The 18508-nt window shown below is 40.9% G+C and overlaps 1 pseudogene; it reads left to right on the top strand.

The window, feature by feature from the left end:
* Positions 1–17408: 17408 nt before the first annotated feature.
* On the top strand, positions 17409–17903 carry LOC108520110 (60S acidic ribosomal protein P0 pseudogene; annotated as a pseudogene).
* The last annotated feature ends 605 nt before the right edge of the window (positions 17904–18508 follow it).

Raw genomic sequence — 18508 nt, 5'->3', positions numbered from 1 at the left:
CAGAGAATCCATGCCTTGGGAATTTGATTTTGAAAAGTAGCCACTGTACATTAGAATGAATTGGATTTCACTCACTGCTCCCTAAATCTCATTAAGCCTACCATAATCTAAGTCATGAAACATCTACCTGGAATGTTGCAATAGCATTCTAATTCAGGGTCTATGACCTGGGTCCATGCATAAATTCAGGGGGTCCTTTGAACTTGGCTGAAAAAAAACACTTCATTTTCACTAGCTTTTAACTACAATTGAGCATTTTCTCCAAATATGCCTACCTGTAGCAAACCACGGAGCTATAAGTAGAATCTGTGACTTGTTACCAATAAAAATCATTAAAAAATTGTACATTGGCTGGGCGCGGTGGCTCATGCCTGTAATCCCAGCACTTTGGGAGGCTGAGACGGGCAGATCACGAGGTCAGGAGATCGAGACCATCCTGGCTAACATGGTGAAACCCCGTCTCTATCAAAAAACACAAAAAATTAGCCAGGCGCGGTGGCGGGCGCCTGTAGTCCCAGCTACTTGGGAGGCTGAGGCAAGAGAATGGCGTGAACCCGGGAGGTGGAGCTTGCAGTGAGTGGAGATCGCGCCACTGCACTCCAGCCTGGCGACAGAGCGAGACTCCATCCCAAAAAATAAAAAAATAAAAAAAAATTATACATTACAGATATTGAAAGTATCTTGAAACATAATTGTGCTCATGATGTTTTAGAAATTATGGTGGATTTACCACTAGATTCTGTAATTTAATAAATTCATGAAGAGACATATTTTTCTAAATGGCAGTTTTCTTTCAACATTTTGCTAACTGCATTTTGTATAACTGTTTCCTTTTCAATCTTGTGTATTTTTCCTACACTTGAAAACATTTTCCTGAGGAGGGGTTAGATGACAAAGTAACACAAAAAGTTTAAACTCTTGTTCTTACTTTTTCCCTTGCTTTCACCTGTACTCACCATGGTGTGTCCTGCATGCAATATCTCAGTGATTCTTGACAAAGATGAGTTTTATCACGCCTCTCTCCTGCTTTTGCCCTCCAATGGTTTCTAATGAAATCTAGAGTCCTTGTCATAAGGACCTATGCAAACTGCCCCCACCTTCCCCATGTTCTCAGATCCCATCTGCCAAATCTCCCCCTCACTAATCACTTCATGTGGGACCCCCACACTGAACTCTTTGCTCTTGCCTTGCACTTGCTCTTCCCTCTGGCTGAAAACCTTGTTCCTGGTTATCCTCATGGTTCTCTCCCGACTTCCTTCAGGTCTCTGCTTAAGTGTCACTTTATCAAAGGGACCTTCTTTATTGTCTCAGTCCATTTAGTGTTGCTATAAAGGAATACCTAAGGCTGGGTAATTTACAAAGAAAAGAGGTTTATTTGGATCATGGTTCTGCAGGCTGTACAAGAAGCACGGCACTAGCATCAGCTCCTGGTAGGAGTTTCAGAGAAAGGGGAGCCACTGTGTGCAGAGATCACAGGGTGAGAGAGGAGGCAAGAGAGCAAGCAGGGAGGCTCCAGACTCTTTTTAACCCTTTTCCTGTTTAGAAAAAAATATATATATATGCAGCTCATTGCCAGCACTCATTTAATTTTACATAAACACACTCTTTGAGGCTGAAGTAAATCTGACTGATTTTCAATGTGAAAATAAAATATAGAGACTGTTCTTGGAGTTATGTGTAATAACAAATATCGGGATCATCTGAATCATCAGAATTGTCTATTTCAGAAACACTGGATTCATGCAATGAATCTTCAGCCAACAACTGTTCAAGAATGATGTTAACATCATTGGCATGCTATGTTTTCTAGGATTTGACATTTTCAGCCATTGAGAATTACTGTATTTTCTAAATGGAAGTACCACTACTGAAAACAGAATGCTATAAATAGAATGATGTCTTTTGTTTCTAAAGTCTATTTACTAAAGTGACATGAACATAATAACAAATGTGAAATATTTTGTGGCAAAGTTACTTTGGGGTAAATGCGGCAGCCGCAAGCACTACCTGCAAGTATTCTCAGGGCAAACGGGCAAAACGTTCACAACCAGCTCTTGCAGGAACTAAAAGAGTGAGAACTCACTCATCCCCTCCCTACCCCACCAAGGAGGATATTCATCTCTTCATGAGGGCTTCACCCCATGACCCAAACACCTCCAGTTAAGTGCCTCTTCCGATATTGGGGATCAAATTTCAACATTAGGTTTGGAGAGTCAAATATCCAAACCATTACACCTACCTTATTTAAAATGTTACTGCCAACCTCAACACTCTTTTTCCTAAACTTGCCTAATTTTCCTCATTGCTCTTATCACCATGAATGTATTGTATACTGGTGGTCACCCCACTGGACACTGGAGACTCAATTTTGTGTTAAAATAATGAACAGGTAAATAGTGTGCAGGAAAATGAACAGATAAGCAATGTACACGTAAGACATGGCCACGAGATTCCCATGGGTCAAGCCAAAGATTATTCAAGGCTACTGATTATTTCTCCGGAGTCCCCTTCTGTCAGGGGAAAAGTTAAGGTGATCTGTATGGTTTGACAATAGGCCAGGTGATTTTACTTTAGTCTTCAGTAAGGGGAACTCTGGGAGGTCTGAGCAAAATCAGCATGTGGCCTGCAAGAAAGAGGTTATTGAACTGGAGCCTCTCAAAGGCCTGTGTTTCCCAACTATAAAATGGAGTTAATAACGCTACCTACTCCTCAGGGCAGTACAAGGGTGAAATGAGATAAAGCAGGTAAGAAGTTTAGCCCAGTGCCTGGCATGTGGTAAGTGCTCAGTAAATGTTAGTTGTCACTTTATTATTGTTTTCATTATAGAAACGAATCATCTAGTTATACTGCTGTAAACTTTAGACTAAGGCCTCCTCACCTAGGAGACCTCAAAATGCCTCACAGGGGTTGTGAGGCTCCCAAAAGTAAATACCAAGTACTCTTTGTGTGAGCATATCTAGATTTTTCTGGAAAAGAGAATCTGAAGAACTACTCCCGATGTGTCTGCTCCTCAACACCAGAGTGATCCAGCATCAGGGTGAAGATATAGAATGTGAAGAATGGCCGAGGTGGGCGGATCACAAGGTCAGGAGATCGAGGCCATCCTGGTGAACACGGTGAAACCCCATCTCTACTAAAAATACAAAAAAATTAGCCGGGTGTGGTGGCGGGCACCTGTAGTCCCAGCTTCTCGGGAGGCTGAGGCAGGAGAATGGCGTGAACCCGGGAGGCGGTGGAGCTTGCAGTGAGTGGAGATTGCACCACTGCACTCCAGCCTGAGCGACAGAGCGAGACTCCATCTCAAAAAAAAAAAAAAAAAAAAAAATTATGAAGAATGGCATGGTGAGCTGTGAAGAATGGATGGCATCGTGAGCAATGCACAAAGCTGCTGGCTCAGCAAAACTGTTAGGCCTCAATTTAACCAAAAGTCTAGGGGAAAGTATTTGTTTTCAATGGAGCAAATGCATGGTAGAATAGAAGGTTAAATATTCACGAACTTGAGAGAGAAAACACTAGAGTTAAAGGAAATTTCCTACCACGGAGACTTAGGATGATGATCCCATATTCCCAGAGAGTACAGGATCACTCACATCTGCTAATGGGTGGTGGTGATAGGTACAAGATAGTATAAAAGTTTGAGAAACAACAGTGATGTTTAAATTTTAGTGTGCATCAAAATTCTCTTGAGATGTGTGTTAAGATGCGTGTTAAGATGTGTGCCAGAGATTCTGACTCAGGGGGTGAGCAGTAGATCGAAAAACCTGCATTTGTAAGAAGCACCCTGTATTGGTCCATTTTCACCATACTGATAAAGACATGCTTGAGACTGGGTAATTTATAAAGAAAAAGGTTTAATGGACTCACAGTTCCACGTGCCTGGAGAGGCCTCACAATCATGGCAGAAAGCAAGAGGCACTTTTTTTTTTTTTTTGAGATGGAGTCTCCCTCTGTCGCCCAGGCTGGAGTGCAGTGGTGTGATCTCGTCTCACTGCTAGCTCTGCCTCCTGGGTTGACGCCATTCTCCTGCCTCAGCCTCCCGAGTAGCTGGGACTACAGGGGCCTACCACCACGCCCGGCTAATTTTTTTTTTTTTGTATTTTTAGTAGAGACGGGGTTTCACCGTGTTACCCAGGATGGTCTCGATCTCTTGACCTCGTGATCTGCCTGCCTTGGCCTCCCAAAGTGCTGGGATTACAGGCGTGAGCCACTGCACCCGGCCAAGGCATATCTTATGTGGCAGCAGATAAGAAAGAATGAGGGCCAAGTGAAAGGGGTTTCCCCTTATAAAACCATCAGATCTCATGAGACTTATTCACTACCATGAGAACAGTATGAGAGAAACTACCCCATGATTCAATTATCTCCCACCAGGTCCCTCCAACAACATGTGGGAATTATGGAAGTTACAAAAAAAGATGAGATTTGGGTGGGGACACAGCCAAACCATTTCACACCCTAAATAATTCCAATACAGGTGGTCCAAGGCCCATTCTAAAAAAGATGAGTCAAAAGGAAAGTGGTTAGAAAACAGTCCTCTCAGCAACTTTCAGCTCAGCTCACCAGGATCAAAGAGCATAGCATTCAGGGCCAATGCTTTAGGAGAGATGTATTTGCATGGTGTATCTTTTGTACCTAAAGTGTTGGAGACCTGTGCAGTGATGGGAGGCTAGTTGAGGCTTAGACATCCTTACCATTTCCTCTTTGGGAACTTGGCTCATATCCACTGAACTTCCTATGTTTCATCCATAATCCTTTTATCTTAGAACACTTGTTTCTATGTCCAGAAATCCCCAGGTAAGTTCTGAGTTGTCTTCTGAAATCCTAGATTTGGAAGGAAGATCTAGTGAGCAAATGCTACCAAAGAAACCAAACAAAGTGTGGTAGATTATTATTCAGCAAAAAATCACTTGCTTTCACTCCTCCCTGACCTCCATAGGAGTAGTGTACATCCCAGCTTCATGGGAACTGGGCTTGTCCTGGTGATAGGCTTTGGCTAATGGAAGTTAAGTAGAAGGGACAGTGTCTGGATTCCAAGCTTATGTTGTATGATCTTCATATGTTTCTATTCATCCCTCTGTGTATTGGTTTTCTGTGGTTGCTGTAACAAATTACTGTAAACTTGATGGTATAAAATAACTGAAATTCTTTCACTGTTCTGGAGGCCAGAAGTCCAAAATCAAGACGTCAACAAAGCTGTTCTCCCCGCAAAGTGTGTTCCTTGGCTTGTGTTTGCCTAAGTCTAATCTCTGTCTTTATCTTTCCACAACCTCGTTGTGCCATCTTCTCTTCTGTATCTTACAAGAACACTTACTTGGTCATTGGATATAGGACCCACATAGATTGCAAATGATTATCTCATCTTAAGATCCTGGACTTAATTACAGTTACAAAGACACTGTCTTAGTTAGCTTGGGCTGCTATAATGAAATACCATAGACTTGGTGACTTAAACAACGGATATTTACTTTTCACACTTCTGGGGGCTGGAAAGTTCTAGCTCAAGATGCCAGCAGATGCCATGTCTGGTGAAGACCCTCTTCCTAGTTTGCAGATGGCCACCTTCTTGCCATAGCCTCACATAGTGAAGAGAGAGAGAGAGAGAGAGAGAGAGAGAGAGAGAGAGAGAGAGCGAGCGAGCTCATGTCTCTCTCTCTCTTCTTAAAAGGGCACCAATATCATCATTGAAACTCCACCCTCATCTAAACCTAATTACCTCCCAAAGGCCTTACCTCCAAATACTACCATATTGAGGGTTAGGGCTTAAACATACGAATTTGGGGGGAAACAAACATTCAACCTATAGAAGACTTTTTTCCTAAATAAGATCACATTTACAGGTTCAAAAGGTGTCTTAGTCTATATTCACACTATTGATAAAGACATACCCAAGACTGGGTAATTTACAAAGAAAAGAGGGTTAATTGTCTCATAGTTCCACATATCTGGGAAGGCCTCACAATCACAATGGAAGGCAAGGAGGAGCAAGTCACATCTTACATGGTGGCAGGAAAGAAAGAACTTGTGCAGGGGAACTCTTTTTTATAAAACCATCAGATTTCATGCAAGAACAGCACAGGAAAGACCCACCCCTGTGATTCAACTACCTCCCACCAGGTCTCTCCCACCACACTTGGGAATTGTGGGAGTTAAAATTCAAGATGAAATTTGGGTGGGGACACAGCCAAACCATATCAAGGAGTTAAAACATGGACATATCATTTTGTAGGGTGTGGGGGACATCATTCAACTCACTATACTGGGAGTGTCTAATGTCTACAGTGAGAGGAACATGCTCCAGTTTTTCAGTCTGGGCCTCAGTAGATTTGAGCACAACCCACAGCCTGAAGCAGAGACACCAGCTCAACTGCCCAACTTGAACAGAGATAATCGCTGATTACTGTGTGCTTCTGAGACTTAGTGATAGCTTGTTGTACAGCAAAAGGTGACTAATACCCAAGGAATGAAGAGCATGCCCACTTAGTCCCTCTTGGCAAAAGGGAATTTTGTCACAGACACAATAACAATAAGAAGTGACTTTGTGTTATGGAAGTTATTAGGGGAGGCTGGTTTTGGTTTCTTTCACCAGATAATTTACCCCCAAATTGGCCTGAGAACATTCATTCTGCTTCAGGATTCACATATAGTGATGTAATTGCCAACTTGGAGAGAGTGGGGAAGGGAAGTGGAAATGATTTTAGCATTCCTTACTTGCATGCTCCTCAATAAAGCAACCCATGGTTGCAAATGATCATAAGACTCCTTTGGATAATTTGCATTTCTCTTTACAGACAGAATTTGGCTTTTTTTCTGAGGAAATACATTTTGATACAAAACACTTTAACCTGAATATATACCAGCCTTGGTTCAGCCATAAGAAAGAAATTATTAGTCAGATTAGGGAAAGTAATGGATGAGCCTGTGAAAAATGGGTTTGGCACCAGGCAAACAGAAGGCAATATATGGGAATGGTTGAGGCATTCAGCAATGGAATAAAATTACAGCCTCACTCACTCACAACCCGTGGTCCTTGGCCATGTATTGAATTAAATAAGACATTTAACTCATTTTCACAGCAACCTGTATAAGTAGCTGCAGCAGATTCCATGAACTGAAAGAAGAAGCCAAATTTTGTTTAACTTTGTGTCCCCAATTCCTGGCATCAAGCCTGATGCTAAGTATATGCTCAATAAGTGTTTGTTACATTGAACACATGGGAGCAAGAGTGATTCTCTTAAAATTAAGACAGACCATGTAATTCCTCCACTGAAACCTTTTAGAGGTTCACATCTCATCCAGACACAAACTCAAAGTCTTTTTGATGCCTGTCAGAACTTTGCATGGTATGATCCTGAGCTCCACTCTGACCTCATCTGTCCACTACTAGTCTACAACACACCAATTCTTCCCGTCACTTTATCGTCCTCTCCTTGTTTGTAAAACTCACCAAGCATTCTCTAGCTTCAGGAACTTTGCACTTCCTAACTTCTCTGCCTGGATTGCTCTTTCCCTACATATCTGCATGTCTTTTCGGTCTTTGCTCACACCATTTCCTTCTCCATTTGGCCTCCCATGACCATCATATATAAAATTGCAATTCCCAGCCTCACTCCCCAACACTTCCTGCTTCCAATCACTGCTTTATTTAGTCATTTATTCCTACTCCAATTTAACAATGAATATTGATATATTTATCTCTCTCTCTAGCTAGACTATAAACTCTTCCAAAGGAAGTGTGTGTGTGTGTGTGTGTGTGTGTGTGTGTGTGTGTGTGTGTATAAAAGCTATCTATCTATCTTAAAACAGTGCCTGGCACAGAGTAGTCACACAGTAAAGATTTGTTAAATGAGTGAAAAAATGGTAGTTTGTGCCATGCATTGAGTGATTCCATGAATTTAAAAAAATGCATTTTGGTAATGAATGCTGTTGCTGCACCTTAGTACCAGAACTGTCTCTTTAAAATTTACCTGAAAGGGCCCTTGTTTCTGCTGCTCTGTCTTTTGACCACACTGAGGCTTCCTGAGGTTTCCTTACATGCCCTGTCTGGCATGCCATGCCTCCTGTTTCTAGGCCATAACACTTAAAATCCACTCTCTTATAAATTTTAGGAGAAGAGCCAAGATGGCCAACTATATGCAGGCAGGAAGAACATCTCCCACAAAAAGACCAGATAGAGAAGACTGGCACACTCTGAGCAGACCTTCGAAGGAAGGCAGTGAGAATAGATGGAGGGAGGATGCAAACCGTGAGTTGCAGGGGGAGTAAGGTAGGAACCCTACACAGGGCTGCTGAGCACCAGGACTTATTCTTAGCTGTCAGTGGCTCCTGGAGAAGGACTGAGTTAAATGGGTAAGGAGTGGCCTACTCTCACCACGGACCTTCAGAATCTTAGCTGCAGGAGACCCTATGACCCCCATGAACATTTGAGCTGACAGGGACAGCTGCTTGGAGAGGTGGCAAGCGCAGAACTCTAGCCTGTGTGGAGCCCAGAGGGTTTGGCGTGGGAATGGCTACAGTGGAGCATGGCCAGGGATGTTCATACCCCACGGCTTGCCATGCTCCTCTAGGTGCCATGCTACTCTTGGACCTAGACAAGGCAGGGTGGTCTTGCCTGTGGGACAGGACCAGTCTGATCTGAGCAGCACCCTGTTTGTAGGCCTCTCCTGTGGTCCCTTCCTAGCTGTATCTGCTTGCAGCACAGCCTTGGATGCACTTTCTGGCAGCCACCACTATAGATTCTTTGCTGGTTGTCCCCACCTGTCAGAGAGTTTCAGTAGATGGGCCCCAGAGGATGTGCACTTGCCCACAGCCTCCTCCCACTGCTTTGCCAGCACGTGTGGACCTCACCATGCTATTGCCACCAGTGCACATGTGAACCTCGCCACTGCTGCTCTGCCCCTGCCAGTGCAGGTATACAGTACATGTGTGCATATGGATGCCACCATCCCGCATCTTCTGGTGTGTGCACACCCTCCCACACCACTGTTACCACCAGCGTATGCACACAGACACCACCACATCAATGCTACTGGAGTGAGCACATGCATGTGGTCTCTACCACCTCACTACTGCCAGCATACATGCACATGAGCATAGACTCTGCTGCTACCACCCCAGTGAAGTGCTTTTGCAAGCATCCCATCAGATCATTGTTGCCAGTGGAGTGGAAACACCTCAGCCCCTCCAACACAGCAGGTGCTTAACCTCAAGGGGCCAGAGAATAAAACTGTAGGCTTGGTCCCAGCCCTCCAGGATTAGAGCACACAGCCTAGGAGTGCTGAGCTGAGTCTTGGCCCCCTGAAATAATCCAGGAACAAAGTCAGTCAACTGGGTCAAACCCTCAAGGGCACTGAAGAATATAAAAGCAAAAAACACCATCCAAAGGACAGCAACATCAAATATTAAAGGAACATCAATCCACACAGATGAGAAAGAACCAGCTCAAGAACTCTGGCAACTCAAAAAGCCAGAGTGTCTTACCTCCAAACAATCACACTAGCTCTTCAGAAATGGTTCTTAACCAGGCTGAAATGGCTAAAATGACAGACATAGAATTCAGTATCTGGATAGTAACAAAGATCATTGAGATTCCGGAGAAAATTGAAACCCAATCCAAGGAATCTAAGGAATCCAATAAAATGATACAAGAGCTCAACAAAACTGATTTGATAGAGCTAAATAACTCACTATAAGAATTTCACAATATAATCAGACACTGGATCACCTAGATTCATAAAACAAGTTCTTACATACCTATGAGGTAACTTAGATAACCACACAATAATAGTGGGAGACTTCAACATTGCAATGACAGTATTAGACAGATTATGGAAGCAGAAAACTAATAAATATATTTGGGACTTAAACTCGACACTTGACCAAATGGGTGTAAAAGACATCTATACAATATATGTTCTTCTCTTCTGCATGTGGCATGCACTCTAAAATCAACCAGACACTCACCCATAAAACAATTCTCAACAAATTAAAAAATACCCTAAATCATAAGAAACACATTCTTGGACCACAGCACAATAAAAACAGAAATTAATACTAAGATGATCTCTCAAAACTATACAATTACATGGAAATTAAACAGTCTGCTCCTGAATGACTTTTGTGTCAACAATGAAATTAGGGGGGAAATCAAGAAATTATTTCAAACTAATGAGACTAAAGCTATAATATACCAGAATCTCTGAGACACATGTAAACCAATCTCAAGAGGAAAGTTTATAGCATTAAATGCTCACATCAAAAATTAGAAAGATCTCAAATTAACAACCTAGTAGCACACCTAGAAGAAAAACAAGAGCAAATCAACTCCAAAGACAGCAGAAGAAAAGAAATAAGCAAAATCAAAGCTGAACTGAATGAAATTGAGATGCCAAAAAATGACACCCATGACCAATGAAACCAAGAGTTTGTTTTTTGAAAGAAGAGGACTAATAGGCTGCTAGCTAGACTAATGAAGAAAAGAGAGAAGATCCAAATAAACACAATTAGAAATTACAACGGGGACATTACTACTGACATCATAGAAATACAAAAAATACTAAGAGACTACTACAAACATCTCTATGCCAACAAACTAGAAAACCTACAAGAGATGGGTAAATTCCTGGAAACATACAACCTCCCAAGATTGAATCAGGAAGAAATTGAAAAGCCTGAAGAGATCAATAATGAGTTCTGAAATTGAATCAGTAATAAAAAGCCTACCAACCAGGAAAAGTCCTGGACCAGACAGATTCACCACTGAATTATACCAGATGTATAAAGAAGAGCTGGTACAAATCCTATTAAAACTATTCCAACAAATTGAGAAGGAAGAACTCCACTCCAACTCATTCTATTCTATGAGGCCAGCATCATTCTGATAGCAAAACCTGGCAGGGACATAACAAAAATAGAAAACTTCAGGTCAATATCCCTCATGAACATGGATCCAAAAATCCTCAACACAACACTAGCAAACTGAAACCAGCAGCACATCAAAAAGCTAATCAACCACAATCAAATAGGTTTTATTACTGGGAAGCAAGGTTGGCTCAGCATGTGTAAATCAATAAATGTGATTCATCACATAAACAGAACTAAAAACAAAATCATATGATCATCTCAATAGACACAAGAATGGCTTTTTGATAAAATTCAACATCTCTTCTTGTTAAAAATCCTCAACAAATTAGGCATTGAAGGAAACTACTTCGAAATAATGAGACTTCTATTATAAATACACAGTCAAGAGCATACTGAATGGGCAAAAACTAGAAGCATTCTCCTTGAGAACTGTAACAAGACAAGGATGTCTGTTCTCACCATTCCTATTCAACACAGTACTGGAAATCCTAGCCAGAGCAATCGGGCAAGATAAAGAAATAAAAGGCATCAAAATAGGAAGAAAGGAAGTCAAATTATATCTCTTCATGAACAATATGATTTTATACCTAGAAAACCACATAGTCTCTGCCCCAAAGCAGAGACTTTCAAAAGTCGGAATGGAAAAAAAATTAAAAATATAATATATTGCTTTTATCTGTAGTCACCATAATTTAAAAAAAATCTCTAACTTACAAAAAAGAAAATTAACCTAAAAGGAATGCTAGTCTTCAGATAGGTGGAAGATTTGTAGGAGGTAATTCTGTAAGTTGTTTGTGATTATCTTTGACATCTGGAATAATAAACCAAAATAGTGCTAATGTGCAATATAGAGATAGTAATTGTGTCTTAGCTCTATATTACATACCAGTCTGTAACTTTGTTTTGGTCAATAGAAAAGAACCAGATGATCATTGTGATTTATTAAATGTGTCTTCTTAATTAAGATGAAAGAATTGATGCATTAATATTATCTGCTGGCTGGAAAAAAATCCAGTGAAAGATAAACCCTTCAGATTCTGACAAAATGCTTTGGGGCGGAGACTTATGAAAAGCTAGTTCTTTTCCAATGGAGAGAAGTTGGGAGAGATACGTTAAATTCTGAGCCCTGGAACAGATTGTGGCTGCATCTCTGGCTTTACAACCAGCCATTAGAGTAGGGCCCTATAAACCAATGATACACCTTTGGCTTTCCCTTGGATGGAAAATATAGGGAACCAAGTCAGTGGTTCAGAAAGTGCCATTAATGTAGCATTATCCATAAGTCAAACCACTCCCCAGGGGAGGGAACTCCAGAGTGAGAGCCTTGTCTATCTTGAATGTGTTCTATCTTGGGGTCATGATAAGAGGGGAGAGAAGGGGCTGAGATATGTACACATCCATATGTCCCTTAAATAGGCTTTTATGAATATTTGGATTAGAGAATGTTTAAATCTGGTCAATCAAATGGGTGGCTAAAGAGAACTCAAATATACTGTAAACCAAATAATTCTGAAATAATTTAAATGAGGGTGCTATGGTTTAAATGTGTACCTCAAATTTCATGTGTCGAAAACATAATCCTGGCTGGGCATGGTGGCTCACGCCTGTAATCCCAGCACTTTGGAAGGCCGAGGCAGGCAGATCACCTGAGGTCAGGAGTTCAAGACCAGCCTGCCCAACATGGCAAAACCCCATCTCTACTAAAAATATGAAAAATTAGCTGAGCATGGTGGTGGGCACCTGTAATCCCAGCTACTCAGGAGGAAGCAGAATCCCAGCTATTGAGGAAGGAGAATCGTTTGAGCCCGGGAGGTAGAGGTTGCAGTGAGCCGAGATCCATGAAATTCTGCCTCAACAACAACAAAAAAAAAAAAAAAAATAAGAAAAGAAAAGGAAAAAGAAAACATAATCCCCACACTCATATGTTGATTGGTTGTGGAGTCTTTGAGAGGTAATTAGGATTAGATAAAGTCTTTAGGTTAGGGCCCTCATGATGGGACTGTTGACTTTATAAAAAGAGGTCACTTAAACTGACCTGCACTCACTTGCTTTCTCACCATGTGATGCCCTATGCCATGTTATGACACAGCAAGAAGGCCCTCACAGATGCTGGTGCCATGCTTTTGGATTTCCCAGTCTCCAGAATCATGAGTCAAATAAATTTCTGTTCATTATAAATTACCCAGTCTCAAGTATTCTGTTACAGCAACAGAAAATGACTAAGACAGAAAATTGTTACTAAGAAGTATGGTTGTTGGTATAGCAGATACTTGAAAATGTAGAAGTAGCTTGAGAACTAGGTAATTGGTAGAGGCTGAAAGACTTTGGAAGAACAAGCTAGAAAAAGCCTGAATTTTCATAAACAGAATGTTCAGAGTGATTCTGGTGAGGACTCAGAAGGATAGACTAGGAAAAGTCTGAAACTTCTTAAAGATTACTTAATTTGTGTGACCAGAATGTTGATAGAAATATGAACAGTGTAGGCCATTTTGATAAGTTCTTAGATGGAAATGAAGATCAAGACACTGGAAACTGGACTAAAGGCCATCCTTGTTATTCTGTTGTAAAGAACTTAGCTGCATTGTGTCCATGCCCTCGGGCTTTATGGAAGGCAGAATTTAAGAATGAGGAACAAGAGTATTTGGTGGAAGAAATATCTAGGCAGGAAAACATTCAGGCTGCTGCATGGCTACTCTTAACTGCTTATAGTAAAAGAAGGAGATTAGTATTGACAGAGCAAAGTTAGAGACTATTCATCAGGACAATGGAACATCAATACATGATATGGAATTCAGAGAAATGCTCTTTTCCTAGAAGCAGATGAGGCAATTTTGTATTATAAAACTGAATAATAGGTGTAAGAGTCAGGAGGCCTGGATTATAGTTCCCAATATACTACTCTGGGTACATCACTTAACTCCACTGAGCCTCAATTTCCTCATCTGTAAACAAAATCAATTGTATTTTCTCTTCCTACTTTGGAGGGTAATTCTTAAAATCATATAAGGACACATATGTCTGATCACCATATAAGCATAGCTTAAAAACATTTTTTTAAAAAATAATAAAAAAAAAAAAAACCTCACAGCTTTTGTTTAAACAATCTTAATCCCATAAACCCCAGTGTGGACTGACCAATCAGCCCAGCAGACAACTGGGATGGTATGGGCAGAGGATATTTAAGTCTATCAAAAATCAGATTTCTTTTGAAACAAATCATTGTCTTATTTCTGAAGTTGCCCATATGCTAGCAATACCATGAGATTAAAATTCACAAAAGTTCTTTTTTTTTTTTCCTTTTTTTCCCCAGGATTTAAATATTTCACAGTTGAATTTGAGGAAAAACAACTCCATGTTCAATGTTTGTACTACTCCTTAAGGCTCCAAGTCAGCATTTAAGATACTGCTTCAAAAACCTTAATAGAAGATGAAACTATGCTAATTAGGACAATGGAAATTTATGTATCGGTGTGGAAGGATTCTCTGTGTGTGTGTGCGCGTGTTGGTGGGAATCTCTACTGGGTAGCTGCTCACTGTAGTGGGAGAAAAAATACATTAAAAATAATAAAGAGGCCAGGTGCAGTGGCTCATGCCTGTAATCCCAGCACTTTGGAAGACTGAGGCAGTTGGATCATGAGGTCAGGAGATCAACACCATCCTGGCCAATATGGTGAAACCCCATCTCTACTAAAAATACAAAAATTAGCTGGCATGGTGGCACGCACCTGTAGTCCCAGATACTCGGGAGACTGAGGCAGGAGAATCACTTGAACCTGGGAAGCAGAAGTTGCGGTGAGCCAAGATTGTGCCTTTGCGTTCCAGGCTGGCGACAGAGCAAGACTGCGTCTCACACACACATACAAATAATAGCAGTAGTAATAACAATAATAATAATAATAATGGATGCTACTTTATGAAAATATATTTAAAAGACACTATTTTCTCCTCTGCTTGGGGAACACAGTTAAAGCTGTTCTGAGGACTCTGAAAAATTTCTCAGAGGTCTGAAGTCAACAGACACTCTCCTAGAGCCTCAGTCTCACATGTAATTCTGCCTCTCTGCAATGCCCTTTGAGACTCATTTTCCCTTTTAAGCCTGCCTGCATGAGGCTGCATTTCATACAGAAATTGTCACCTCTCTTTATCACTCTGTTACTCTTCCCAAGAAAAAGGGAATACTAATATTATTGGTCAGATTCTGGAATACTTTACAGAAAATTTACTATTGTATGTGGTCACTGTGAATTAAGAGGTTATACATACGGTATTGAGGTATAGCATTGAATCTCTTGAAGTTCAATGTTAAAATAGACTTTGAATGAATAAAATAAAACAGATTCTAAATCTACAGTTGTTTCCCTAATATTCATCTCAAGTCTTCAAAACTAGATTCCATGTAATAGTCAGACAATGGCAAGGTGAATTTTCTTGTTTTTCTTTTCCTCCCAGATAACTAAGTTTTACTTTTTCTGTCATTCATATCTTCAGCCCAGAAACCCAGTTCCAGACCACTGTAAGCAAGGCTACAGGTATAGATAAAATAAACTTTTTCTTGTCTAGGAATTTATATTGTTGTTTTTATTATAGGTTACCAAAGAGTTTTATTCTTATATCTTTTGATATATTAAAAGTTAAACTTTTTCAGTTCTCTACCTCCAGCCATTCTGTCTTAGGAATGTGGGTATTTACAGCTTTTGGCTGAAATTAGTGAGAGCAAGTTTGTTACTTGTTATCACTTTGGAGTTTATGAAATTCTTTTGAAAGTCTTCCTCTCTGAGTCAGTCAGGACCTGGGACTTTGCTTGACTCTCATGACATGGGGTATACTACATGGGAAGATAAAATACCTTAAAGTTCTGCCATTATAATCATCTCTTTCTAAAGGATACTGACTAGGAGGCAGAGGGTGGTGCATAGGATTCATTAGACATAACAGTTGACTGTACCTCTCACTCTGCTCCTCTCTCTTCTTTATCTTGCTTCCAAAATAAATGTGCATACAATCAATGAGGGGTTTTGTTAAAATAGAGATTCTGACTCAGTAGGTTTGGAAGCCACAGATTCTGCATTTCTAACAAGTTCTCAGGTGATACAGATGTTGCTGGTCTATGGCCTACACCCAAAGACAGACCTATGGGAGGACACTTCAGCTCAGCTTGCCAGAGAGTGCCATCCTCCAGTAGTGTAGCAGTCACAAATCTACCTAATAGTCCATTGGTATTTTGATTCCTTCAGCTTCTATCCATTGTATGCACTACTTCCTCAAGCTCTTTTTGCAGAGGGATGATTGGGAAAGCAGGTAGGATCCCCGGTAAAAAATGATATCAATTCCTTCAGGATATTACCACTCTTCCTACCAACAATTCATTTATATTTCTAGATTTTAGAACTGCAGTAGTGAAGTTATCCTCCAGAGGATAAAGACTAGTGGCCAGAAGGATGATTACTGGTGGCCAGAAGGTCACTTTTATTACCTTTTCCTCCTTGATTGATGTTTAATTTAAATGTCTTTCTCTATCCAGTCTCTATGGATGGCATCATCAGTTAGGCTGCCGATATTTTTCAAGACTTCTATGAAGGGGCTAGTAAGAGCTTTTTCAAACTAATGATACCTGCAATAAAAGAACATTCACCAACACAGCTTTAAACAAGTGGAAACTCAAGAAAGCTGTAAAGGCACGTTAGCCTGTTTAACAAGGCAGGTGGGCAGGAAGGTAGAAAACTTTTCTAGTTGGATTGAGGATGCTTACAGCCTCTGGTGATGATCTGTTCCTTGGGATCAGCAATAATATTGAATTGTATTCCTTCATGGGATGATTCTTCTATAAACACTACTAAACATTTGCGTTTTGTTAGGGACCACATGAGGTATTGTGGGAATAGCAAAGATAAACAAGACAAGCATTGGCTTTCCAGAGATCTAAACACAGGCCAGAACAGACACGTGAATGACTAGATTTTTAAAGGACTCACTAGATGCCATTAAGGTATACATCCAATAAATATTTTTTAAGCCACTACCATGTTCCAGGCAAAGTGGTGAAAACAATAGACATAGTCCTTTCTTCCACTGGAGCTCATTAAATAGCCAATTACACAAATAAATATGTGATGACAAATTTGTATAACTGTCCTGAAATGTAAATGGGCTGTAAGGAAGAAAAAAGAGAAACCTGGTTGAAAATGGAATTAGAGATAGCCTCTCTGAGGAAGGGACATTTCTCCTGAGACTCTGAAGGATAAGGAGGAGTTTGCTAAGTAAAGAGATGGGAAGACCAGTACAAAGGAAAGCACAGCATGTGCTAAGGCAGGAAAGAACTTGATACATTCCAGAACTAAAAGCAGACTAGTATGGCCAGATGGTCACGAGGGAGAGAGAGAGAGGAACAAGATGAGGCTGGACAAGCAGGCAAAGAAGCTGACATTGAAGCACCCTGCAGGACCAGACTCAGCATTTTCTTCTAAATGCAGTGGGAAACCATGAACACAATTTGCATTTTGAGAAGTTGACTATGGCTGCAGACAGGAGAGAGGCAAACATCTTAGCTGATGGACCAGTTGGAGCCATCAGTTGGGTCATGTTCATTATGTTCTGAGTTCAGGGACAAATCGCTGGCCAGTAAGGTGCCAGCTACCACCTATCACCAATGCTGGTGCCATTGCCCCATGTGAAGTCTCTGTGCCCAGAACACCATGCTGGGGCCAGAGAAGACTTCCTTCGTCCAGGCATTATGCATCACCATTAAAATCTCCAGGGGCATCGTTGAAATCCTAAGGGATGTGCAGCTCATTGAGACTGGAGACAAAGTGGGAGCCAGTGAAGCCATACTGCTGAACGTCTCTCGCTATTTCTTGGGTGGATCATCAAGCAAGTGTCTGACGATGGCAGCATCTACATCCCTGAGGTGCTTGACATCACAGGGGACACTCTGCATCCTCACTTCCAGGGTGTCTGCATGGTGCCTGTGTTTGCAGATTGGTTACCCAGCTGTTGCATCAGTACCCCCTTTTATCATCAATGGGTACAAAGACCTTCTTGGCTGATCCATCTGCCTTGTGGCTGCTGCCCCTATGACCTCCACTAACACTGCCGCTCCTACTGTGGCCACAGCTGCAGCCAAGGCTGAACCAAGGAGGAATCGAGAGTTGGACAAGGATATGGAGTTTGGTCTCATTGATCACCAAAAAGCAACCAACTTAGCCAGCTTTTTTTTTTCTCAAAACCAGTAAATAAAGACTTATCTTAAAAAAATAAAAAGAAGTTTCAACACTGACTAAAGTGCCTGAGGTCAACGTGGAGACAAATTTAGTCAGTATGTTTCTCTTATATTCTAAGGTGCCCTGAGGGGATGTACTTGAAGAAGAAATTTTGGAGCATGTACTTCAGAGAAGAAAGAGGATTTCAGAGATGACTTAAAAATATACAATAAGTTAATCTTAAAGTATCCTTTTGTGTAAGACAATACACTAAGTCTTGTGGGACTTGAGTTCCCATTCCCATTTCACTATGTGTATGCGTGTATACATAGCACACATGTGTAAACTTGGGCCGAATGCTTATTTTCTCAAATATAAAGTAAAACATTGATATGGTCTCTAAAGCTCCTTTCAGCTATATGTCTATTTTGTGGAGATGACCATGGGATTTG

This window comes from Rhinopithecus bieti, unplaced genomic scaffold, assembly GCF_001698545.2.
Source record: "Rhinopithecus bieti isolate Rb0 unplaced genomic scaffold, ASM169854v2 scaffold_47418, whole genome shotgun sequence".
Classification (NCBI taxonomy): Eukaryota; Metazoa; Chordata; class Mammalia; order Primates; family Cercopithecidae; genus Rhinopithecus; species Rhinopithecus bieti.
Note: the sequence above shows the minus strand (reverse complement) of the source record. Positions and strands in the feature narration are given on the sequence as shown.